Source organism: Lytechinus variegatus, chromosome 10, assembly GCF_018143015.1.
Source record: "Lytechinus variegatus isolate NC3 chromosome 10, Lvar_3.0, whole genome shotgun sequence".
NCBI lineage: Eukaryota > Metazoa > Echinodermata > Echinoidea > Temnopleuroida > Toxopneustidae > Lytechinus > Lytechinus variegatus.
Genome location: NC_054749.1, coordinates 18,313,477 through 18,325,972, shown reverse-complemented (window position 1 = coordinate 18,325,972; position 12,496 = coordinate 18,313,477). Strand labels below are relative to the sequence as shown.

Genomic DNA, 12,496 nt, shown 5'->3' with positions numbered 1-12,496 from the left:
TCATGAACAATATTAAAATCATGACCATAGAACATTATTTAATCGTAATATTTAACAATAATTTGCATATGATAATCATTAATATGAATTTAGAGCTTGATGTGAAACGTTTGTATTTCGTTTCAATTTTCAATGGCGGACATCTCATGACGATCGACTTGACTTCTTGAGTCGAGCTAGTGCACTTGTCTAAAAAAAATAATCATCACGTCAGGATTGATTCTCGAACATTGTCTACATGCAAAAACTCTGTTCAAGTTCGTAATATCACCATATAATATCATTTTACATGACAAAACAGAGAAAATTGCGTTTGATATTTTTTCCCATCAATTTGAAGCTAGTTTGTGCCCAACTTTGGGCTCTGATTTCATGAATGGGAAAATATGTCATACGTCATCAAACACGCATGCGCATTGTGCTTATTTTCTCGGAGCTTGGAGGAGACGTCCAGAGATGGAACAATAGAAATAATCCCAGTATTATTTCTTCCATATTGACATAACATACTTTGCTGACATCGTCAATATTCTTAGTATGACCATAAAATCTTGTTAAATCGTAATAATTTAGATGAATTTAGGGCTCGATTCGACACATTCGTATTCATTTTGATCGCATGCTCAATTGCGTCTAAAAACTGGATTGTCATTATCAGGATTAATTATCGAACATCGTCATAACTCATATTCCACAATCTTTCCTCACAATCGTTATATCAGCATTGAATAGCAATTCAAATGACCATCCAGAGAAAATTACGTATTTATTCCCATAAATTTATTTGGAGCTCATTTTGGATCCAACTACACAATCTCAGGCAAGTTACAGCGCTCTCCGTTGATTGCAATTGTTTGCTGGCGCTGACGTCAAGCACGCCTGTCGTTTCGGGAGAGTGAGTGTACGGAGCTGCGGACGGGGCTAGTGAATGGACTGCGAATGCTAGTTGACCGAAAATCATTCGGATCGACTCTGCGTGATTCATGTCTTTATTATCGTTTCATTTTAAACTTATATGTTGTCATCTGCAAATATCATTGTTGAAGATATTTTGGGAAGAATTCTGCTTTGGTCCCCGGCCTTTTTTGTGTGTTTTGTGATCATGGAAAATACAAACGAACTTTGCTCTATCATCTGCTTGTGCAACGCTCACCCGGCCAACGCCAGCGCATACCGTCAGTGCGTAGTGCATATGCAAAGCGCATCGCATCGACGCAAAAACAAAAGACAAAATTTTCCCCGCCTTCAATATTCGATGCATCGATGTTCGATCGAATTAGAGCTGTCGAACACCGGTTTTCAAAATAATCGATATGACTCAGGCTTACTATTGACACTCTGACTCAAGAGAGGGATTTTTCTTTAACTTTCTTAATGGAATATTAAAGACCTACGTCACCTACCTGACAAATAATCCTCTTTCTTGAAATGCTCACTGCAAACATAATGGTATTTGGTTGGTTTGAAATGGTCACGACTGACACGAGAACACCATTTCTGCAATAGTTCATTGTCATGGAATGGAAACCTGCAACATAATTCAAAACCATGAAATACAATTTCTCTTTAGGTCCAGCTAGGTGTTATGTTAAAATTTTAACCCCCCCCCCAAAAAAAAAATCAAAATATAAAAAATGTAAAGTATTAGAAAGAGAGAAAACACATGAGACGAAAACATTACACACATTTGCACAGCTCACAATGGTAATGCATCCTAGACACTTGCACTCTGCAACCACCCTGTCCGTGGTGAGTCTATGCAACATACAACACACACTCAAAAAAGTGTTTAAAATATCACTTTTGTGAAAAAAACAACACCCAGTTCCATTCAGTTATGATTTGTTATCATTATAGACTTAGGAATCATTTTTTTATCCACCAGAGCGCTCAAAAACTTAAATTTTGAGCCTATTTGTGACCTTTATTGGTGGAAACTGAAATTGATGCAGATCGCCATCTCCACAGACTCCCTTTTTAATCACAAAAAAATTATTTAAAGAATTAAATTTAGTTTTGGTCCAAGGCATATTTTTTATGACGAATTACTATTAGTAAAATCTGACTGTACCAAAAAATCAAGCATATTATTCATTCAAGATCAAGAGAAAAAAAGCCAAACATTGACAATCTTATTCATGTAATTTCACCACACAGTGGTTTCTGAGGACAAGGTTATATCATAACCTTGTACATTGGATAATTAAGACTTGAGTGCATCTAACTAGACCTAGGACTAGTCTAGTCTAATTGTATTTGGCAGTGTATACAGCCACACACCGCCATTAAGAACACCTTACATGATTTAATGAGTAGATACGTCAGGTGAGGGTTTGTGTTCGTCCACTCCCTTTCACTCCCGTTACACTACGTGACCCTCCACTAGTTGAGGATTAGCGTAGTGTAACGGTGGTGAAAGTGAGTGGACCAAACACAAACCCTCACCTGAGGTAATGAGTAGAGGACTTGTCTCCTGTTAGAGCTGTATGTTTTGCAGCTCATTATGGTCTAAGCCAAATCAAAATTCAACTACTTCAGGCTAATTTCTATATTTGATAAATTGTCAAAACCCATTCGCGCCAAGTCAAGTGATTACCTGCTGAAACAGACACAAGAGCAGTAACACAAATAATGAGCGTAAAGTTTACGCGTAGACCTATAAACGTTCGGATTTGTATGAATACTTTTGACTCTGAATCAGCAGGTAATCACCTGACTTGGCGCAAATGGGTTTTTACACTTTTACAAACAATGGCTGTCATGCCATGGACATGAGCATGGCTGTTTTGCACGTCACAACCAACATGTCAATTGTCATTGTCAACACTGAAACAAAATTTTTCCAAGAGAAAGACAAGTGACAGAAATATTTACTCTAGCCTAGCTAGGCTAGATCTATCTAGGCCTATCCATACATGCTAGAAACTCTCTCTGAATCCTACATTTTCTTGAAAAAAAGAATACCTAATTTAAAAAGTGCAACGTTTTTTCTGACTCGCAATGTAGTGCATAGCTTCGTCTTCAGAAGACAGAAGTTCAGGCCCACAAAACACAGCAATTGGAATTGTACAGTCCCACATACAGAAATTACAGGTAGCAGCTAGACGTCAACTTCTGTCATCCTAACTTCCCAACCCAATTTAACGTTAAGTTCAACAAATTTTACATTCATAATAACAACGGGAGCTTTCTTACCGGTGGAAACAAATAGACGTTCCACTCTTCCAACGATTGGAGCAACCATAGCAGGCACAAGAGCTTGGCATTGTTGCCTTCTTCGTGTCGCCGTCGCGTCGATCGTCTGACTGCTCTCTATTTTCCACTGTAAATTGTGTGTGTCGTGCGCTCCGTTGCCCTGATGTAAAATGGCCGCCGTAAATGAAACGGAACATGAATTTATCTCAAGTGAGCCCTCTAGTGTTTAGGTTTATATAACTCTATGATACATACACATCATTACGCACACGCGCACCCCCTTACATACAGTAAAACTCACACATAGTCACACACACACACACACACACAAAATAACCTTGTTTTTGTCGTTCCTCGTCCTTCCAAAGCCCTGTATTTGTCTTCCTCAGTGGTGTATATAGCGGGGGGGGGCATGTGCCCCCGTCTCCACTTTCGGGGGGAGGGAGCGTAAAAATGGAAAAGGGAGCTCAAGTAAAAAAATAAATAAATGAATAAAGGGAAAACACAAAGGAATACAGGAGCAGAAAAGGGAATACCACGGAAGGTGATTATTACCCCATCCTATTCTATTACCATATTAATGCAGTTTTCAACACATGTAGAGAGTGAATCTTGCATGTCTTTACCCGGTGATGAATATTCGTGCCAACTTCTGATAAATGATTTACTAATTCTATTTAAGGATTCCAACAAACATTCCTTTTTCAAACGCAAAAATCATAATTTTCATCTTTAGCTGCGGGTTTGCACTCTTCATTAATTCTTACACACAGTTATGAAAAAGAAAAAAAAAATCCTTTTTTATTGTTAATTTTTTTTCATCAAGCGCTGATTTGATAAATGGAGAAATAAATCCTCTTAATTATATCTTAATTTTTTTTTTTTTTCATATTGTTTTATTCTGATTCCATGAACAAAAATATATAACATTTCAAATTAACATTTCAAAACACATAATATTTTACATTTCATATTTGGACATTTTTCACTAACTTAATACCAGCATAAATCATATATAACTTAAAGGAGAAACAATGAAATCAGTTATAAAAAAAATTTGAAACACCACTCCTCCCCCCCCCCCCCCGCCCCAATCAAAAAGTCTTCCCTTGCACATTTGTGGAGGGCTATTTATACATGGAATACAAAGAAAGAACAAAACAAAGTAGACCCAAATCCAAAACAAGCCAATTAACAAATAGATATACTGACACTAGGATCCCCTTAAAAAAAAACATATAATATGCCTAAAACTTTTCCTTTCATATATCAAATATTCAACAATGATTTAAAACTATATGTGATTACTTGGCTTGCACTCATCAAAGACAAAGCAAATCAAAAAAAAAGAAATCGACAAGTAAAAAAAAAAAAAATAAAAAAAAAAAAATAAATAAATAAAAAAAACATCCCAAAGAATCACCCATCCCAAAGGAAAACTTCATTATCCCTCCCCCCAAAACACACATACACACACCCTCACATACACCCTCACACACACCTACACAGTCACTTTCTCCCAATCACACCTGGATATCGCCCTCAGTCCTGCCATTTCGGTACATTCTCTCCCATTTTAATAAATGCTTGTCTAACTTGTTCCTTTTAATAGCTATTGCTTTTTCTTCATTTCGATATTCTACGACTCTCTGAATACTCTCTTCTTGAGTAGGAACTCTACCTTCTGACCTTGATCTAAAAATGATATATTTCATTAAAAAGATTACCGTGTTACAAAATTTCACTTCAAGATCGGATCCATTAATTCCCACATGTATATCTTTCCACTCTGCATTTTGAAGCTTTATCAAACTAAGTTTTTCAATGACCCTCTGCCATAAAGCTTTAACATCATTACAAAGCCAGAATAAATGTTCATAAGATTCCGGGTTATGTTTACAGAATGAACAGATATTAGTATCTTTAAAACCAAATTTGAACAAATGTTCGTTGGTGTATATTGCACCATGAAGTAATTTATATTGAAATTCTCTTACTTTTGGTAAGATTATTGTGATTCTAGGTCTTATAAATATTCCTGAGATTTCTTTTTTTGAGACATCAAAATTATTGTGGCCATCCCTTATTTGTAAAGTATAGAGATGTTGTAAATTTATTACAAAATTTTCATAAACCTTTCTAGAAGGTACATCTTTTTTAATTATATATATATTTACACACACACACGCACACACCCACCCCCCCCCCCCCCACACACACACACACATATATATATATATATATATATATATATTGTAAAGAAATGGATGAAGAGAACAATGGTAGGCGTAGCTTAAATCAAGGTTCCCCAGAGCTATCTACCCTTTGGAAAAATTGGTGATGCCGAAAAAATGTCCCTGCCGGGAATCGAACCCGGGCTCCCAGCTTTTAACGCCGGTGCCTTAACCACTAGACCACAGAGACGGTTAGTAGCTAGGGCGAGCCCGATCCGATTGACCGTCAGATAGACAGATTTTCGACACTATACCAATTATATATTCCTTTGTCGGGTGAAGGTGAGTTTTGAACAATGACAAGCCGCCATGCCTCAGCTGGATCAAAGCTATTGCTTCGATACAGTACACATATGGGAGAAGAAATACAAATGTGTAAAGTTATACATGTACAACAGCTTTTGGCAACTCTTTTTTATTTAAATATTGTAAAGAAATGGATGAAGAGAACAATGGTAGGCGTAGCTTAAATCAAGGTTCCCCAGAGCTATCTACCCTTTGGAAAAAAGGAATATATAATTGGTATAGTGTCGAAAATCTGTCTATCTGACGGTCAATCGGATCGGGCTCGCCCTAGCTACTAAGTCTAGTGGTTAAGGCACCGGCGTTCAAAGCTGGGGGCCCGGGTTCGATTCCCGGCAGGGACATTTTTTCGGCATCACCAATTTTTCCAAAGGGTAGATAGCTCTGGGGAACCTTGATTTAAGCTACGCCTACCATTGTTCTCTTCATCCATTTCTTTACAATATTTAAATAAAAAAGAGTTTCCAAAAGCTGTTGTACATGTATAACTTTACACACACACACACACACACACACACACACATATATATATATATATCACAATCCGTATGCCCTTGAACAGACGTTTTTTTACGAATGTCTCAGGAACGGATTTTGAATTCTCTTTTTATGTCACATACTGATTAAAATAAACAAAATAATAATCATCAATATAATCATCATTACACAATAAGCAACAGCGACTGCAGCGGCTACAATATGAAAAGGGGAAATATTAACCAAATCTAACACGAGGAGAAGGGGGGGGGGAATTACATTAAAAGGTTTTGCAGAAGACTACAATAATATTTACTTTCATTTTCCACGTACAAAGTAAAAACGCTGTTTAAGATTTTATACAACGCTGTTTACTATATGAACCTTACAGTAGTTGTTTAACAGTTTAAACAATCATGTTTTATTTATTGAAGATTAGATATTGAAAATTAAACTTTGTTGTTTAAGATTTAATAATAATAACTATACTTGCTTATATAGCGCTTAATACTTTGTCAGAAGTCTCTAAGCGCTCTACAGTATATGCAGCATAATTACTCTGGCTTTAGCAGTGCAGCTGTTACGCGCGCTGCGTTTCAAGAAATAAATTCCTGCCAGGTACCCATTCACCTCACCTGGGTTGAGTGCAGCACATTGTGGATCAATTTCTTACTGAAGGAAATTACGCCATGGTTGGGATTCGAACCCACGACCCTCTGTTTCAGAGTTCGGAGACTAACCCACTGGGCCACAACGCTCCACAGTTTAAACAGTTTACACTGTTTGAATAATTACTGTAAGGTTCATACAGTAAACAGCGTTCTATAAAATTTTAAACAGCGTTTTTACTGTGATAGCACAGCATAATATACCAGGCTTCTTGAACTATTATGATATCAGGTTTGCTGTGATATAGTTTTCCCTTTCCTCGGGATTACTTTTACCCCTCCGTCATGCTGTCAGCTGGGAAAGAATGTCTACAGTCCCATCAGACAGCCCAAAGCTATTAGGTTACTATAATTGACAGTCTATCGGTCGGTTTGGAGTATGTTTCGTTGGTCGAACTGTATCATTGCATTAAACTCTTTCCTCATGGTATATCTTTACGGTATACCATTACATAAGTTGATAATACTTACAGCTAGTATTTCACTGGAAACTGAAGTTAGATCTTGCTGACTCTAAAGATAGCATGAACTAAAAAGACAGGACCCCTTGAACAAGCCACAATATGGTAATATGAGTATCTTTTTTATTTCATCCGCTGTCTCCGAATGTTTTTAATTGTCGACGGTCCAATGGAAAACAGATTGAAATATCAATCGATATCAGCTCACTGTGAAAACTGTATAAAGCGCTAGAAACCACCGGAGAACAAATTACCTAGATAGACGAAAGGGATGAATGAATGTGAGTTCTTGGAAGAGAAAAATGCTTTTGGGACGAGCTTGGTAATCCATCATGATTTCCTTGCTACATTCTCTTCTGTGTTCACTTTTTATAAAGAAGTTGTGAGCATAAAGGGGTTGTGTTTATTCCAGGACATGATGATAATGACCCCGGAAATGTACAAATTAAAGATAACAAAACGAAATACCGATACACGGAACCTTCCAATGTGAGTTTAGAATGATAATGAAACAAAAACACTTGTACATCAATCTATTGAGGGCAATATCAGTAATCACATGGCCCGTCCTCGTGTAAATTGAAATACAAATTAGTTTCAATTTACCATGACCGAACTATTCAATCATTATCCATGTTAGCATCGCTTACGTAAATACATTGAATATATAGTAACTGAGTTTATCTATATTTTGTATAACTCGGAGTCTTATGAAGCTTCATTGAATAACGATAATAAAGACAGATGAAAATTAAAAGGTGTATCGTAAGTTCTTACGACATTTGTTTTCAACTACACAAACTCAACGTGAATCGATCCCACGTTGAACAATTGCCATGATTATTAGATTTTACAGAGAGCGGTCATCTACAAATCTCACAATCATCTGCACACACATATTTGACTCTCAACATGTCATGTCTACATTCGTAAATTAATGAATATTCATAATCATATATTTAGACATCTGACAGTTTTCTCACAAGGAAGCACTTTTGGCACGAAAGGACGTTATCGAAATTAAGCACGCCAAGCGAAAATCCAGAATATGACATGGCTTGTGGCCAGGATGTGCTTTGAATCGCAATTAAGTATATCGTGGTTAATATCACCAATTGAAAATAACTATCACATCCTGTGAAAATGCATAAGTACATAAAACAAAGTTATAATAACTAATAAATGAATACCCCTGAAATAATGAGTCAAGTAACAAGCAATTAAAAAAAAATGGGTAGAACACAATAAAAATTCGAAAGATTTCAATTTGTAATGACAACACTAACCTGAAATCTACTGTCGAAAAGGAGGGGAAGGGGTCCAGGGAGAAAGGTCTGAGAATGGAATCCCTTTAGGCCACTGGCGTACCTAAGGGGGGGGGCAAACTTCTCCCCCTGACGAGTCACAACTCATGCAGTGGACGTACTCCTATCCCCCTTGACGAGTCACAACTGATCCGGCGCCCCCCCCCCCTTGAAAAGCAAATTAGTAATTAAGAAGACCGTTTGAAGACCTGTTTTTTGGGCTTGCCACATTTCGCGGACGAAATATCCTCAAAAAAATTTGCCCCCCCCCCTTTTGGAGAATGAAAAAGAAAGCCATCTTTGAAAATCAAATTGAATATTAATTGTATATCATTTTCCCTATAAATTTGTTTTGTCTCACGATGATTACAAAATAAAGGTCATCAACCTTACCTGAAGGTTCCCCTTTACCCAGCTCATACACCTTTATATTCCAAGATAACAAGCATTTTGTCTGGCAAGCATGTTGCTACTTTCTCAGAATGACACGCATTCATTTTAATATGCGAGCCATTCTAAGGAAGGGACACAAGTCATTTGAAAAAAAAATTACACATATTCATTTATTTTCTATACTAGCGCAACCCTATGAGTAAAAAAAATAACTTCACAGCTCACAAAGTCCCAATTTAAGGAAAAAATATACCATGAACACATTATCATTAATATGGCTGGAAAGAGTACTTGTACCCAAATAAGTTGATACACTGTAAAAACTGTGGTATTTAAACTGACACCAGTTGGTGTTAATAGAGGACCACATCCTGAGGTGTTAAATTTACACCCTAGAGATTGAAGACAACGCCAAAGAGTGAACATGTAACATCCAAAGGTGTTGTAATAACACATATAGGTGTAAAACTAACACCACCAATTTAACACGGTGTAAAATAACTGGTGTGGTCCTCTATGTACACCGGTTAACGCCACAATTTTTGCCGTGCATGTTTATGTGGTATGTCTTCACACTTGGGTAATCACTAAGTATTCTCTGCAGCGATGTAAATTCTTATTTGCGCCAATGTAATACGGGGCTGCAATGAATGATCCGGATGTTAAGACTTAGTATGCTAAATCTTAAATCTTAAATCCATAGTTCGAAATAGACACCAGATATGAAATACTCCGATTTTTTTTGCCCATTTGATTGTGGGCCCGGCAGCCGCTGTGCTGCGCCAGATCGACGAGGCTCTATCCCTTTAATTATTGAACGCCAAACAGGGTAGCAGCAACTCCCATCTTTAAACGTCTTTTGGTCTGACGCGGCCGGGGTTTGAACCACCGACCTCCCGGTTGTGAGACGGACGCTCCACCAACTGAGCCAACACACCGGTATAAAATCCTACAATTACTAGTTTGCATTAGAATCCTTTGCAATTAACCAATTTTCAATATATAATCAAACAAAATTGTTTAATAAACACTTAGTATCAATTCTCAAGTTAATTTCATTGAAAATGGTTTTGTGATTATTTTTACTTTTAATACTCTTGTAGGCATTAGCGTGCCTACGGGGGGGGGGGCAGGGAGGCAGTCTGCCCCCCCCCCTGACGAGCCACAACCCATGCAAAGGACGTAACCCTGCCACCCTGAGAAACTTGAAAGTTCTTTCTTTTTGCCCCCCCCCCTGACGAGCTTGAAGAACTTTTTTTTTGCTTGTCATTTTTTTCTTTTTTTTTTTTTGGGGGGGGGGGCGAAATCCTTTATTTGTGATTGAAGACTTTTTTTTGCTTGTTAATTTTTTAGGCGGACGTTTGCCCCCCCACTGTGGAAAATCCTAGGTACGCCACTTGCAGGATAACAACATCATTGACATCTGGATGCATTTATAGCAGTCAAGCTTTACTTTGGCGCAACTGGAATATCTCCTGGTTATCGAAACGTGACATACCACATATGGTATCAAATTATTGGGTGAAAAAATACCCTTTCAGGCCATATAAAATATGTATTCATGACATATGACAAATTTCCCCTTAAATGTGGATTTGTGAGTTGTCAGGGTTTTTTTTCACTCTGACAGAAACCTAAGAATTCCACAAGAGCCTTTTTTTACTTCCAATCTAAATATCTTAGTTTCGACATTTTCTTGGAATCAGCTGCTTTTAGAGTAAGTTTCAACTCGCTTATGACAAGATCATGAAACATTCCCCTTCCACAATAAATTAAGTAAAAAAAATCGTCTGCAATGCACACTTTCGCCGTAGACGGTGCTATTCACGAATAAACATCATGATATATTGCTACTGCTACTTCACCAGCGCAAAACACAATGAAGTATTCCGGCACAGAACACCGATAAAATGATTTTGCATGTATTCTAAAACATCAGGACAAAAGAGAGGCTCTTAAGACGCAACAGTATTTAAGAAAGAAAACCTTACTAGTATAAAAAAAATAAAAAGTGATTAGCATGTGAAGCAGGAAGAGGGGGGGGGGGGGTCAGGGCCCTGGGAACGATTTCCCCCCTGTTTTACAGGGGGTGCTGATGTATTTGATTTGATTTGATTTATTGTTTTCTTCTGCATCCATAACATTTGTATAATACATTTTTCATAACATAATAAACATAATATGTTAGCATTTTTGGCATAAATTGTAAATAAAGATTACTAAAAAGATAATTCCAGACAAAAATGATTGACTATATGATGTTAACAATTTGCAGGAGAAGGATTGTCATCATAAGCAGATTGCTTGAAAAAAAATGACAATCCCAAACTTATACTAATTGAAATTAATACATTTATAACATTGATAAAGCAGAATGGGCATATTCTTTCAAATAGCTGAGGGTGATGGTGATATGATGATGATGTTGATGATGATGATGAAGGCCATGGAGATGATGATGGTCAAGATGAAGATATTGGTAATGAATAAAACGAAGGAGGAATAAATTCACGATAAAAAGGATACGACACAGAAATTTTACTTCAAGTATTCTGATAATAACATAGATTTAACGTTTGCCTTAAATGAGTGAAGAGACGAACATTGTTTGACAGGCTCTGGTAGAGAGTTCCACAAATCTGGACCATGGTGTCTTATGGATCTCTTCGCAATAAGCAATTTGGGGTTAATTAAATGGAAATTTGAAGAGTTACGGGTAGGGTATGAATGAATAGATGTATTCAGAGTATAAAAATTGTGGAATGACGGTGGGAGCATGTTATTTACGTACTTAAACATAAGTAGTAAGCTTTGAAGAGTATTTATGTCAAATACTGTTAGAGTCTTTAGTTTATGGAATAATGGATTTGTGTGTGATAAATATTGAGAATCAGTACAGATTCGAATTGCTTTTTTCTGTAATAAGTATATTGTATTAATTTTAGTTTTTGCACATGTTGCCCAAACTATGTTGCAATACGATATATAAGGCAATATTAATGAATTGTATAGTATGACAAGAGTTGTATGTGGAATTATATTCTTCATTTTGTAAAGTATACCAACGTTTCTAGAAATACTAGTAGTTATACAATGTACATGTTCATTCCAATTTAAATTTTCATCTATTGTGACACCTAAAAACTTTGTTTCTCTTTTCCTTTTGAGAGGAATATTGTCTATGTTTATATTATAAGGAAATTCGTTACCATGTAAGTTTGTATGCTTGAGTAAGTATGAAAACTTGAAAACATGAAAAAAACCGATGAAGCCTAAGGTCATCTTGGGTCCCGACATATTTATAAAAGCAAAGAAAGAAACAAAAATGTTTCAGGAGAAATGAAGATCAGTTTCGTTACAAGAAATATGAGAAGCAAGAAATGGGGAAGGGGGTTCAGGGTGAAAGCGTAGGTCATTTGGGTTTTATTTTCCAATTTGACACACCAGGTATGCTGCGTATG

At 36.7% G+C, this 12,496-nt stretch overlaps 1 non-coding gene across 1 annotated transcript; it reads right to left on the bottom strand.

The window, feature by feature from the left end:
• Nucleotides 1–5,547: 5,547 nt before the first annotated feature.
• On the bottom strand, nucleotides 5,548–5,619 carry TRNAL-UAA. Its single transcript has one exon. It is a non-coding gene; the product is annotated as a tRNA-Leu (tRNA).
• Nucleotides 5,620–12,496: the final 6,877 nt, after the last annotated feature.